Source organism: Protopterus annectens, chromosome 4.part0 (genome assembly GCF_019279795.1).
Source record: "Protopterus annectens isolate FY-2018-M chromosome 4.part0, PAN1.0, whole genome shotgun sequence".
In the NCBI taxonomy this organism is placed as follows: domain Eukaryota; kingdom Metazoa; phylum Chordata; order Ceratodontiformes; family Protopteridae; genus Protopterus; species Protopterus annectens.
The window spans coordinates 858,856,898-858,872,016 of NC_056733.1; the positions used below are offsets into that span (position 1 = coordinate 858,856,898).

Consider the following 15,119-nt stretch of genomic DNA (forward strand, 5'->3'; position numbering starts at 1 on the left):
TTGAACAAACCTATATCCAGATAGACAGATTTGGCTGCAATTTCCCTTACAAATCCCATCACTGCCTTGCCATTAAACTTCAATGGCTTGAATTCCTTCAACTACTCAAACTTTTTCAACTACTGATGACACATTCTCTACTGTACAAACCTGCCAACTGTCCCTCACTGTCCACCCTCCTATACATTTACAAACCCTCACAATCACTATGTAGCTCTGACCAACTGCTGTTTAACACCTACAGGCTTAACAAAACAATAGGCTGATTACTTTATAAATGCTCTATATCTCAAACCTGGAACAAACTCCCAAGCAATGTACATTGTATTCAATCCTCATTTCATTTTAAAACCGAACTGAAGAACTACCTTGCTAACTCTCCCTCTTGCACCTGTCACCACCTGACCTAGCATATATTCACCTAATTTTTAGACCATAATAATTTTCTTCTCTTTACTTTAATATAACTTTCATAAATACTTGTACTGTAGTCCCTCAGCTCTGCCACTGAATAATACTATACTTCAATCTCATCTCTCTCTTCCTCACCTACTATACTTCCCACCCCCCGGTCTTCTCATACCTGGCTTTCTTCCACTCTCTTGACTCCCCTAAACTTTCCTCCCCACCCCTCTACTTCAACCCTTCTATTTACTACTACCCTTTCTTCCTCTCTAGCAACTCATTTTAGTCATTAAAGATGTTTAAGAGCTTTTTTTCTGATTGCCCTATATGTACATCTTCATTTTTACTGCAATTCTCCACCTCATCTACTTTTTAGCTATTTCTTTTGCTGAATTTTATGCTCTGTTAATTTTTCCACTACCACATGGATGTATTGTTTGCTATGTACCCATATTCATTTATAATATGAATGCATGTAGTTTTGTATACAAATTCACATTATAGTAGACTCCCTCTTATCTGGCTTCTCTTTAACCAGCCTCCTTTTTAACCAACAATTTCTGCCATAGCCCTAGCAAAGACAACACAGAATGACAACACTTCCACCTCCTCTGGGCTAAATAAGGACAGACATTTGAGCTTTAGACTTCATAGTCATCAAAAAAATGCATACTAACACAAATCCTGTTATTCTAGTTGATTTATAACCTATACATGCTATTTTGTATGAATTTTATGATTAACCAGCCATTAATTTATCCAGCCTAAGGTCCAGTCCCAGAGAGACTAGATAAGAGGGAGTCTACTTACTTGTAATATAAACTTTGTATTGTTATTCTTATTTTTTGTTGTGGAGCTTTACTCCTCGGGTCTCCACTGAAAATGGGCCACCAGCCCAGTGGACTAACCTGGTTAACAAAAGACAAATAAATACATAAATAAAACATTATAGTTTCTGTGAATTAAAAACACGTTAATTACAGGTGGTTTTCCAGCTTGCTTCACCCAAATATACATCAGCCCTGCAAAGTTGTAATTATGACAGCACACAGGAGGGACAATCATCTCATCCTCAGACAGCATCCATACCCTTTGCCTCTCCACAGCAACTAGCTTCACCCTGCCAAATTGAAAATGGTTACTTTTGTGAAGGCTGCCAGCCTAGCTAGATAGAATTTTGTAGATAATTCTATGTCATTTGTAAATATTAATATAATCCACAGGCTTGGTTTACAAAGGTAAAGAGAACTATATGTTATGATTAAACTATATGTTGTACTGAGCTTCAAAAATGCAACCACAGTGCACTCAGCTGGAAGAAAGCTGATAAGTCAAGCAATGTATGACTGTTTGATCTCAAGCTCGGAGACAGGATGTCTGGCCAGGAAATTCTTTCTATTGCCTTGATTTAAGAGATAATTACTAAGGTCTTATGTGTATTATGCCTTTTATTGTTGTGGCTTCCTGGCCAGGTGCAGCTTACTAAGAAATGTAAATTTTGAGTTTCTGTTAGCATGGGAACCAAAGAAGTGTCAAGAATTATGTAATGTGAAATGACTCAGCAGTACTGTTTTATCAATTTAAGACTTTCTCAGAGAGAGAGAATTAAGCATTTTGGATTTTGTCTGAAGACATCAACTCACCAGCATTCTGCCTTTGCTCTGTAAGTAAGAAATGTATTTAGAAGAATGATTTCTCTTAGAGACAGATGGAAATAGCCAGATTATTCTAGCTGTTTTCTGTATTTATGTCAGACTATTCTACAGTATTATTTTAAAGCATTTTCCTGTGATCTCTGAACTCTGTAATGTCATTGTGTTGAAGTAATAAGATTTGTCTTGTGGTTTTATTATTTATTATTACATATTTTTAAAGCTTTCAACTGTGGCTGTTTTGTGTACATATAATTTAAGCTCTTAGTGTACATTGCATTTAGTCGGTGATACTGTCCAAGCCACTCCAATAGCTTTAGCCCTGGGTCACGCTTACTATTTGGATAACAGTAATATTATGCAGTGAAATTGGTCACCCTTTGGGAAGGGCCTTATTGGTAGCTGATAAGGGTAGTTGGTAGCAGTGATTACTACCTTATAGCCTGGCAGGTGGGGGCATAGCTGGAGAACCTGTGCCAGTCTTGCCCAGGAGTTTCTGTGTGTTTGTATATAAACCACATTTCAAAGTGTGTGTGTGTGTGTGTGTGTGTGTGTGTGTGTGTGTGTGTGTGTGTGTGTGTGTGTGTGTGTCAGCTACTTGGGCAGGGGCACAAAGCACTGGTTTGACAGAGAGGGTGCTGGAGGTTCTGGCTTGACTACTTGGCTGGGATCTGAACCCTATAGCTGTGCCAGTGGGGAGTCGTATTGGGGATCTAGAGAGAAAGGGAGAAACCAGCCACAGACTGACTGTGACCTTTGTGTGCTCTTAAGGGAAATTGTACTTTACTGTGATTGTACTTGTTATCCTTTCCAATGTGCATGCCCCTCACTGGTGCTAATGGTGAGGATTGATGCTCCTTGATTACTGGGCCAATGCACGGACATCACAACTTTGATGTATTTTTCTCTCATATAAGCATTACCCATGACTTGTATTCCACCTTATTTCACCCAAATACATACAAGTCCTGGAAAGCCAGAATTACAACAGCAAATAGCAAAGTCAATAATTTTATCCACAGGCAGCCCCCATCTCTACTGCCTAAGCACAGTATCTGGTTTAAGACTGACATGTTAAAAAAAGAAAGTAAAACTTTTTTCACATAGACAGTAGTCACAACTTGTATTCCATCTTGCTTCACCTAAATACACATTAGTCCAGCAAAACCACAATTACAACAGCAAACAGCAGCACAGTCATTTCTTCCACAAATCGAATCCATATACTTTGCCTAACAAATGTATCTGGTTTGACCCTGCCAGGATAAAATATATTAATAATACTGGGTACATTAATATATATATATATATATATATATATATATATATATATATATATATATATATATATATATATATCTGCGGCACAGAAATAATAGCTACAATTTGTCTTCTAGCTTACTTCACCCAAATACAAATCTGTCTTGCAAATCCAAAATTACAATAGCAAGATAAGGGCCAGTCATTTCATCCACAGACAGTCCTCATACCTATTGCATAATAACAGTTTCTGGTTTGACCCTGACAGGATAAAACAAAAATAAAACAAATATGCATATGTCTATATCTATATCTATATTTATGTCTGTATCTATGTGTGTGTGTGTGTGTGGGGGGGGGGGTATAATGTAATACTGCAGTATCAGAATTGTATTATAAGACACTAAACATTGTAACTTAAAATACAGATGGGATAAAAACTAGTAATAACTAAAAAAATCTAAAATAAACAATCAAGTTAACAAGGAGACCCTCCTAAAACAGCTTTTATAGTGTAGTTATTTGTAGTCTAGTCACAAATCCTTTATATGTATGTACACACATGCATGCACACACACACACACACACACACACACACACACACACACACACACACACACACACACACACACACACACACACACACACACACACACACACACACACACACACACACACACACACACACACACATACACACACACACCCACATACACACACCCACACACCCACACACACACACACAATGTGAGTGTTTTATTTATAGCAAAACTTAATTTAACAACTACATTCCCTTCACTTGTTTATGCTCTACCATTTTATAGACTTTTGTCTGTTCTTGACTAGACATTGTGCACAGCAGGCCAAGTCAGACTTTCCTGGTAAACACATGTCAATAACTAATAAATAAACATATCCCACACTCTTCTCTAAGTCTGACAAGGTGTTTGAGCTCATTGAAAAGACATTCAGTTTTGATTGGCTTACAGAGTCTTTTATGATAGGGAAGTGTATGTCTTGAAGGTTAATAAGGCATTGATTTAGACAGCTGCATTCTTTTGGTCATCACATGTAAGCATGTTAGACAAATAAATAGGAGGAAATATAAGTTTTTAATTTGTTAATGTTATCGGGAGATTGTGACCTGAACGAGTGTGGAAAGAGAGTTGTTTCATTGATTGGTTTGTGATTTAAAAGTTTATTGGACAATTGTCACTGGATGTTGGGGGAAGCATGGAGATGGAATTGGAGGTGGGTGTGTTAGTAACAATAATGTTTAGTATAGAATGCTCAGAGGATTTAAGTTTGGTTGTGTGGGTTTTGAGACATCTTATAAAAGGCCATTGTAGTCTAGGAATTCTGAGATGCCTGAGAAATTGGGTCCAGCATAGTTAAGTCTGAAGTCCACTAGAAGTATGACATCATTATTTTTGGTGCTGCTTGATGGGTGTTTGTGATGAGGTTTCTGAATTTAAATAACAAGATAAGGAAACTTGACAGAGACTAGTAGGAGTTTTTATTTATATGTTTTAGTAAAATACATTAAATAGTATCCATTTAGGATCAGATTCACAGTTTTGTTGGCTTGGGCCACAGTGGTACAGTTGAGATGTTCTTTAATGAGAAATAGTGAACCCCCTCCTGTTCTTTTTCTTTTTTGAGAATCATGATTGTTTGGTTATGTATAAGTACTGGGGAGAAATGGGGATTGACTGCTATAATGAATGCCAGGTACTAGTATGCAGGGTAATTTTGGTGTACATTGGGAGGGAGTGGATGGATGTACTGTGTGTACAGAAGTAGGATGTTGATCTAGAAAATCAGTGCAGTCTTAAATATGGGATCGTTGAGAAGTGATGCTTGAAAGGATGGGGTAAAGATGCATTGCTTCTGAGTGGGATTTCAGTTATCTGGATGAAAGTCACAAAATGATACAAAGAATGGTTTGTCACAATTGGTTAAGCTATATTTTCTGAGCTGGATTTGAATTAAGTGAGTTGAATTTATAAAGGGGTAAAAATAATAGGTTGTTTTAGTAGAATAATGTTGTATGGATATTTTATGAGATATACCACTTTGTGGCTAGGTTGAAGTATGAATGAAAGTGCTCTAGAAGTGAAGGAATATGCTCTGTGCTAGTTGTAGTAGTTTGCCTTTAATGGGCAATGATTTAGTCATATTGTGGAGTGGTTAGAGAAGTGCACAAGTTAAAAGATATGGGAAATGGCTCATGAATTGGGGAAATGAAGTGGGCTGCAGCTCTGTGCAGGTGAGAGCCAATCAGTGTCCGCTTGTCAGTGGAGTGTTTGCTCAATCCCTTACAGTCAATGGAGAGTGAAAGGGTGCTTTCATGTTTAAAATATATAGCAGCTTACCTGGCTGCTATTGTGATTTTCAGTGAAAGACTGCTATAATAGCATAGTATCTAGGTAAAGCAGCTTAAGGAACGCTGCTATAATAGCATTGTATCTAGGTAATGCAGCCTAAGGAACACTGCTGTAATAGCATGGTATCTAGGTAATGCAGCCTATGGAAGGACATTAATGATAATCACTGCTTTACCAATGTAATCTCAGTACTGACCATGCAAACAGACTTGCAAGTCCAGGGACATCAGCATGCCTAATGCTATGCAGGTTCATAAGTGCATCACACTGCCCTATAGCTGCAACACAGACACAGCTGGGAGCCCATACAAGGCTACACAGCAAAGTGCCAACTGAGTTTATTACACAAATGGGGAGGAGATTAAATGATATCACATTCAGTAGGACAGAGATGGAAAGAGTGATGTGGAGGTGGCAGAAGAAGTGGATTTTTGGTGAGTGATTTGTATTTTTTCCAAAGGGAAGATAGCACAGGGATGTCTTGGGTAGGAAGGAGATTCTAGGGAAGGAAGCATGGTCAAAAATCAAACCAACATGTCCTTCAGGTCACCTTCCACGAGGTGAACCTCATCATCCTACAGAAAAACAAGCCTGCTTAACCTCACCATGCACCATGGATAATCCTACAGAAAAAAAAATAAATAAAAGGAAAAATCTAAGCAACAAAGTGAAGTTAATAAATACATTTTACAAAACTTCAGTTATACATAGTACATTTTATTATACAATTAAAACAACTGCGGGAATACAAAATAGAAAAGTCAAATGGCACAGAAGTAATGGATATAAGTAAACAAAACAAAACAAATAAACAAATAAATAGAATTACAGTTACTTAGTGTTAGTTTCAATAATTTTCTTATAATATGCCAGCAGTGCCAGGAACATACCACACTGACCCTACCATATAGAAAATGTGACTTGCATCTACTTGCAAGCAGTACTATTTTGGTCTACCTCTTGAAGAACTGGAAACCTAAAAAATTGCTGGGACTCTCTAGAGTGAGTCCTAAAACATGAAGACTGAATGGCCGAAAAATAAATTTACATAAATATAAACTAAGTCTGAGATGCCATTTTTCCTATTTTTCCTTTTTCTCTGAGGTTTAGCAATCTCAGAGTTGGTATATATAAGTTCAGGAGGTTGAGAGACCCCACCTCCCCACATGGGGGTGCTGCTACAAGAAGAAATTTAAAGGAGAAGCGTGATTTTTGAGATTTGCTCTTCTCTTGTGTTTTTGGTCTTTTTTTTTTTCTTTTTCCAACACTCTGCATTTCAAGTGCCGACATTACAGAATATTCCAGAAAGAGAGGCAATTACACCTGGTGTTTCTAAGTATACTCCACAGTGACAGTGCCAAAACAAATTGCTTACTATAACATAATGGCTCTGTCTACTCCACTTCTTCCTACTGATTGAGAAGGTCTGGATGGTGTCTGTTCAGGTCACTTTAATTATGGCAGCACTGCTTGTCAGATGGAGACACCACAGGGATCTTATACTGTCATGGCAAGCTTATGCCAGGCTTGTACTTTATAATATGGCACTCGTACCCCTCCCCCCCACAACATGCTCCTGGTGACACCTATGCATTAGCAGATACAAAAAGATCCTGCACTTCCTACTTTACCAGGTGGGTGCCCCACCACAGTCTACAAACTATTGAGCTTAGATAGTTTGGATTTTTCAAGGTCAGACCCTACCTATTTAACCTGGTTGAATTCTTTGAGAAGATTCCTGAAGAAATGGATAAAGGCAAATCATTGCACACCATACATCCATACTTCTAAACCTCACAAAGATATTCTATAACATCCCATACTCAGATATCCTATACAAACTCTCCCAGCTAAATGCAAATCCTTGTGTAACTCATTGGATAGCAAAGTCTCTCACTAATAGAATCTAGGAAATTAGGGTGAGAGGCTCTACCTCTTTCAAAAGACTTGTAACCAGTGGTGAACGAAACAAACCACAAGAACAGGATACAGGATACAACAGATTTATTCAAAGGAATAAACATCAAGCCACCAGATACATTATATAAACATTCAACAATTAAACAATTAAATATAATGGAGAGTTAAAGGTACAGACACATTTATACAAATATAAGAAACACATTAATAAAGCTTAGAATACATCGAATTATTTATTACAAAACACAAAAAAGATACTATTAAATATTTAAATTCACTTCCAAGTTCAAACATCTGGGTTTGAGAGTACCATATTTTAAAATAAATCTACTTTCTAGATTGAAATTAATTTTTTATACACTTTGGAATTTTTTCAAAGAAATGTTATCTCCTATTACAGATTTATTGATGATTTAATTTTTATCTGTAGAGGAGACATTTCAGATTTTGACAAATTTATGGTAGATCTTCACAAAAATAGGTTTGGTTTAGAGTTCACACATGTTATCAACAAACATGAAATCCAATTTTTGGATATTTTGTTATATGTGGACAAACAAGGAATTGTCCAATTCAAACCATTTAGGAAGGAAGTAGCTTCCAATAATTTTTTGCATGCGTCTAGTGCACACCCTATGCATCTTATTGAGGCCCTTCCTTATGGTGAATTTAAACGAACATATGAACACACTTCTGAACATAGGTTTTTGAAATTGGAATTTGACAATGTTTGTAAGAGATTGTTTGATAGGGGTTATTCTGAGAGTTTAATTAGGAAGAATCGTGCAAGATTTGATTCTAATTTTAAGCATCATGTTACAAAGTTATCTTACAATAATCCAACTTATAAACAGATGGATATTCATGATGATAGATTATTTTTTGTTACTAAATACTCTCTTTTTTCAGATATTTTAAGTAACATTGTCAGTTTCTTATGGCCTATTGTTTATAAAAATGAGGAGATTGGGCATCTCTTTCCTGAACATGTTTCCTTTTCATATGGCAGATATGCCAATCTTAAGGAAATTCTTAAACCTAGACATTTGACAAGTAATGTTTCTTTGTTGGATTCTGATATTCAATATGGCATGTTTAAATGCGGTAAATGTAAGATATGTGTGAGAGTGAAAAACCTATCAGGTAGTACCATAAATGGGGTTAAATATTTTGCAGAAAATAATTTCAATTGCATTTCCTGTGGTGTAGTTTATATTATTGGTTGTGATTGTGTCTTGCCAAAATATTATATAGGTCAGACAAAACGCCAATTAAAAATACGTGTATTAGAACATATAATGCTAGGATAGATAGCCCTATATTTGAACATTTTCATACAGTACATAATGGGTCTATTGACTCGTTATTTTTTTGTGCTTTAGCCAAACCCAATGTACGTTATGGAGGTAATTTTCAGCAGAGTTTATTGAATCTAGAAAGTAGATTTATTTTAAAATATGGTACTCTCAAACCCAGAGGTTTGAACTTGGAAGTGAATTTAAATATTTAATAGTATCTTTTTTGTGTTTTGTAATAAATAATTCGATGTATTCTAAGCTTTATTAATGTGTTTTTTATATTTGTATAAATTTGTCTGTACCTTTAACTCTCTGGAGTTGTTTAATACATCTCAATTATATTTAATTGTTTAATTGTTGAATGTTGGGTAGCACCAGTATATATAATGCATCTGGTGGCTTGATGTTTATTCCTTTGAAGGCTGTTGGGCCGAGGTACCGGAATAAATCTGTTGTATCCTGTATCCTGTTCTTGTGGTTTGTTTCATTCAATTCTGTTGCTGCTGTTGGTTGCTTGAACCAGTGGTGAACCCTAGGTTGCAGTCCTTCTGCTAATCTTTGGCAAAAAAACCTACCTCTTGATGAAGCTGTACTATATTTCAATACTACCTTCTTAAAGACCCTTAACCACCATGCCCCCTCCAGAACAGCAAGAATTAAAACTAAATATGCCCCCTGGTTAACCCCAGACACAAAATCCCTCCTCAAAAAAAGAAACAAGGCTTGGACCAACTACCTCAACAGTAAATCTCAACTTAACAAACAAATATACTTTGAACTATGTAGCAAAGCCAAAAAAACTCACCAAAACAGACAAAACATCTTACTACCAAAAGTTACAGGATAAGCACAGGAACAACTCACAAAAATTTTGGGCAGCAGTTAACTCTGTTCTACAACCAGGTAAAACAACTACTCCAACCCCAAAAATAGATAGCCAAGAAGACATCCCCACTCAATTTAATAAATACTTTACAGAAGCCATTGAGACCCTTGCAAACAACCTGCCCTATGACAACATCCCCACCCCTGCAAATTCACCCCCCCACCCCAACTAACAATTACCCCAAGTTCAGTTTCCACCCAGAACCAACCAAATCCATTGAAAAGCTACTCCAAAAGCTCAAACCAATGTCTCTAGCTACAGCTAAATTACCATCTGAATACCTCCACCTGGCTGCAGAAGCCATATCATATCCTCCTGTCTCCATCCTAATTAACAGATCCATCTCCAAGTGTATAGTACCCAAGCTATGGAAAATATCATATATCATCCCCCTACATAAAGGGGGAACCTCCCTGGAACTCAATAACTACTGCCCTATAGCCATACTACCTCCTTTATCTAAAGTTTTAGAGAGGGTAATACACAAGCAACTAATGAAATATCTCCTAGAAAATAATCTAATAGCAACACAACAACATGGCTTTAGACCTTCCATAGCACCACCACAGAATTCACCAACATTGTCAATACTCACAGAAACAACAGACTCCTTGTATCTGCCACCTTCCTTGACTTGTCCAAAACATTTGATATGGTTAACCACAATAAACTCATTCTTTCACTAGCAACTCTAAACCTTACCACCCCTGCCATCTCCTGGTTCAAAAATTACCTAGAGGGAAGGAAAAAAAGAAGTTATGTACTCACCAAAACATTCCATCTGAGTAGGTACTTCATTTGTCTGCAACCTGTGGGTATCGGATCCAACCTTGGATCCGAGCCGGCAGCTTCACTACCTAAAATATCTGAGCTCCTAGCTCCTCCCCTACCCATAATCCCTTGCTGCCTACTGTATTACCTCAGATAGAGTTTGCTCAGTCCAAAAGTTCACACCCTCGACAGAGGATCAAGTACTGCCTAACCTCATAAAAAAAAAAAAAAAAACATTTTTCAGGTGACCAGGTATCACGATATGGTTAGGGGGCATGGATGGGGGGATCGGTTGCAGACAAATGAAGTACCTACTCAGATGGAATGTTATGGTGAGTACATAACTTCTTTATCTGAAGTAGTTACTTCATTTGTTCTGCAACCTGTGGGACAGAGTCCCCAGCTTCCTATAAAAAATAACCCTGGGTGGCCTTACGGAAGGATATTCCGAAGCACCACAGAGCCAAAGGAAGCCCTACTCCTTGAAATCATATCCAATTTATAATGGGAAATGAATGTATGAGAAGAGGACCAAATAGCTGCTGAACATATGTCGTCCAGAGGAACCCTGGACCAAAAGGCTGCTGATGTAGCAATGGATCGGGTTGAATGAGTGTGGATTCCCATAGGAACTGGTTTACCTGAGGACGTATACCCATGGATTATGCACTGAGAAATCCAATTAGCTAGGGTTACTTTAGAAATTGCCTTTCTCATAGCTGATTTGGCGAAAGACACAAACAACTGATCAGACTTGTAAAAATCTTTAGTCCTGTGCAGGTAGAAACGTAGTTGCCTGTGTACATCCAGTTTGTGCAATGTGTACTCCCCTTTGTTCTGAAAATTTGGAAAGAATACCGGTAAATTGATTGATTGGTTAATATTTGACTCTGAAGCCACCTTTGGTAGGAAAGACGGATTAGTCCTGAGAGACACTCTATCCTTGTGAAAAATGGGGTAGGTGGGTTTCATGCACAGGGCTTGGAGTTCTGAAACCCTCCTGGCTGACATAATAGCCACTAAAAGGGCTGTTTTCCAAGACAAGAATTTTAATTGAACCGAGGTGGCAGGCTCAAAAGGTGGACTTGTCAAAGCTTGTAAGACTAAAGTTAAGTCCCATGGAGGAATAACCGATTTCACTGGTGGTTTCAAAAGAAAAATGCCCCTCAAGAAGGTTTTGCATATCTTTGAAGATGCTACAGATCCCAGTTCATCTCCCACATGAAAATGGGAAATGGCTGCTAGCTGCACCTTAACTGTGGAAGCGCTCGCTCCTTTTTGAAAGATTAGCGACAAGAAATCCAGAATCATTGGAATAGGGACTGAAAATGGATCCAGGCCCTTGCCTTTAGCCCAGATGGAAAAACGTTTCCATTTACTATTGTAAATTTTTCTGGTAGCAGGCTTATGGGCCGCCACCAGAATGGCCTTCACTGGTGATGAGATACCAGGAGTCCTAGCCATCAGAGAAACTGGATCAACCAAGCAGTCAGCTTGAGGTTTAGCAGGTTCAGGGTTTGGCAACCCGCAAGATGCAAAATCAAATCTGGAATGGGATCCAGGATCCATGGAGGAACTATATCGTGAGACCACAGATAAGGGAACCAGATCTGACAAGGCCAGAATGGGGTTATGAGGATAACTCTGCTCCCTAACCAACGTGCTTTCTGAATGAACTTCATCATAAGCGGGAGGGGGGGGATAAGCATAAAGGAGACTGGGTGGCCAAGCATGCACCAGAGTGTCTCTCGGGCTCTCCCCTGAAGGGGGAAGTATTGTGAAGTACTCGCTGCAATTTGTGTTTCACAGAGAGGCGAAAAGATTGCAGCGAGGCCAACCCCATGCGTGGAAGATCTGCTTCACAACTGAAGGATTGAGAGACCACTCGTATGGGGTGAGAATCACCCGACTCAGTTTGTCCGCCAATATGTTGGACCGACCCGGAATGTGCGTTGCTACCAGAAAGCGGTTGGTGGATATCACCCATTCCCACACTCTCATAGCCTCTCGGCAGAGGGGATAAGACTTGGTTCCTCCCCTGTTTGTTTATGTACCAGACTACCGCCATGTTGTCTGTCTGGATCGCAATATTCCCTAGAGGGAGAAGGTCATGGAGAGCTTGCAACGCCAAAAGCACTGCCCTCATCTCTAGGACATTGATATGCAAAGCGGCCTCTATGGGGGTCCACGTGCCTTGGACGGTTCTGCCCAAACAATGCCCCCCCACCTGAGGCGAGAAGCATCCGTGGTCAACGTGGCTTGGGGTGGGGGAATTACAAAGGGTCTCCCTTTTCTCAGCTCCCATGAGTGAAGCCACCAAAGGAGGGAGTCCCTACAAATTCTGCTCAGTGGAATAGGGGTGTTCAGCGGGTGAAATACTAGTGACCATTGAACTTGAAGAGTCTACTGTAAGATCCTCATCCATAGGCGTGCATGAAGAGAGAGACCGATGGCCACTGCCATAGACCCCAGTGCCCTCAGGACTAACTCCACCATAGGAGCTGGGCTTCGAAGAAGACCTGATGCGATAAGCTGTTCAGCCTGTCTGGAGTTAGGAGGGCCCGAGAGATACGCGTGTCCAATTTGGTCCCTATAAACTCCAAAACCTGCACTGGTTAAAGAAAGGACTTTTGAAGGTTCACTGATATGCCCAAACTCTGGGCGAGAGTTAGAGCATAATCCATTGCAACGCAGAGTTGATGCCTGTTGGGAGTGGCAAGGAGCCAGTCCAGGTACAGGAACACCTGAATGCTCTGGAGTCTCAGGTGGGCTGCAACCACTGCCATGACCTTGGTGAACACCATGGGGGCTGAGGTGAGGCTGAACGGGAGAACCCTGAATTGATAATATCTGTCTCCCAGCCAGAAGCGGAGAAACCTCCTGGATCGTCTGTCCATTAGAATGTGGTAGTACGCATCCTTGAGGTCTATGGAGCACATCCAGTCATTCTCCCAAAGAAGGGGAAGAATAGACTGAAGAGTGACCATCCGGAACTTTTCCTTGGGGATGAACAGGTTCAGGGTGGAGAGATCTAGAATCAGTCTTAAGTCCCCCGTCTTTTTTGGCACCAAAAAGAACCTGGAGTAGTAGCCCAATCCGGACTGGTCTGGGGGGACGGGCTGGATGACTCTTTTTTCTAGCAGCTTTGACACCTCTGAAGCTGCTGCCTCCCTTTGATCGGGTGGGACATCGGGGAGGCGCCTGACTTTGGGGGGGTAGGTTCATGAAGGGAATGGAGAAACCTCTGGATATAATTCGGAGCACCCATCGATCTGTCGTGATGGACTCCCAATTTGATAGATGATCCGATAAATGCCCCCAACTGCCTCCAGAGAGGGACAGCCAGGAAAGCCCTCAGGGCTGTTGTGCGGGCCTGTCCAAGAAAGGTTCCCTAGACCTGAAGTTACGCGGCCCCCCTCTGCCTCTGGGCCGGCGTCCACCTTGTCCTCCTCTGCCTCTACAGGATGAGGGGTTCAAAGCCAGATGGGACTGCTGAGACTTGCGGAACCACAACTTCTTTTGTCCCCTCTGATTCCTTGAAAAGGATCATTGGGGATTTGAGAAGCGGACCCCCGATGGCAGATAGCATCTTCCCATCCTTCTCGCTTTGGACCAGCGCCTCGCATACGGTCTTGCCAAAAAGCGAAGATCCATCAAAGGGCGCATTCGCGAAGGACGCCTTGAAGGGTTCTATGAAATCATGAAGGCAGAGCCAGGCATGACATCGTAAGACGACCCCGGCTCCGCTGGCCCTAGCGGCTCCCTCCATAGCATGAGAGAGTAACCGCATGGACGTATTAGAGATGGACTTTCGAGTGGCCATACGAGTCACAAATGTGATGTTATCAGTGCCTGTCATGGACTCTGGGGGGGCTGCAGCGTATTCCTTAATTAAGTCTCGCTGTAGCCTGATAATGTGTGCCATATAGTTCAGCACCCTTATGGAGAAGGTTGCTTAAGCAAACATCCGCTTCCCAATGTGGTCCATGGCCCGAGATTCCTTATCTGGAGGATGGACTGAGGAACTCTCCTGTGTGAGTTCCTTCTTCGTGGCGGCCGCCACCAACATGGCATCAACAGGTGACCCCTTAGCCCAGGACTGCCTATCTGCAGGGGGGCTAAGAACTTTGTCGGGATGTCTGGGGATTGGCTCCACGGTGTCTGGCTCTTTCCACGCCCTGGTAGTGATTACGTCCACCAGGGGGTCAGCCGGGGGAACACCCAGGAGGTAGACAGGCCTGCCTCAAATGCCTCCAGGAACACCAATTTGTCTGAGGAAGGTTTTTGGGCAGACCACCCCGGGGGTGACCTTGGGGAACATTCCCCTTCATCCAAATCCGTGTCCATGGTGAGGGACTCAGGGGAGTCCAGGTGCCTCCTTTTACACTGCCATTTGCGAGGCACCTCCTCGGTGGGACTGTCCGAGGAGGGCTCGCCCACGGGGTCCTGTTCCTCCAAGGGAACTAACTGGAGGGTTTGAGCAGGCTGTCCCATAAGATGGATGACAGAGGATAGACTCACATGCATAGGGGGAGTGGGA

At 40.8% G+C, this 15,119-nt stretch overlaps 1 protein-coding gene across 3 annotated transcripts in view; it reads left to right on the plus strand.

The window, feature by feature from the left end:
- Positions 1-15,119, plus strand: part of LOC122799629 (colicin-E1-like) — a 782,744-nt gene that overhangs the window by 740,726 nt on the left and 26,899 nt on the right. The gene's annotated exons all lie outside the window — the stretch shown is intronic.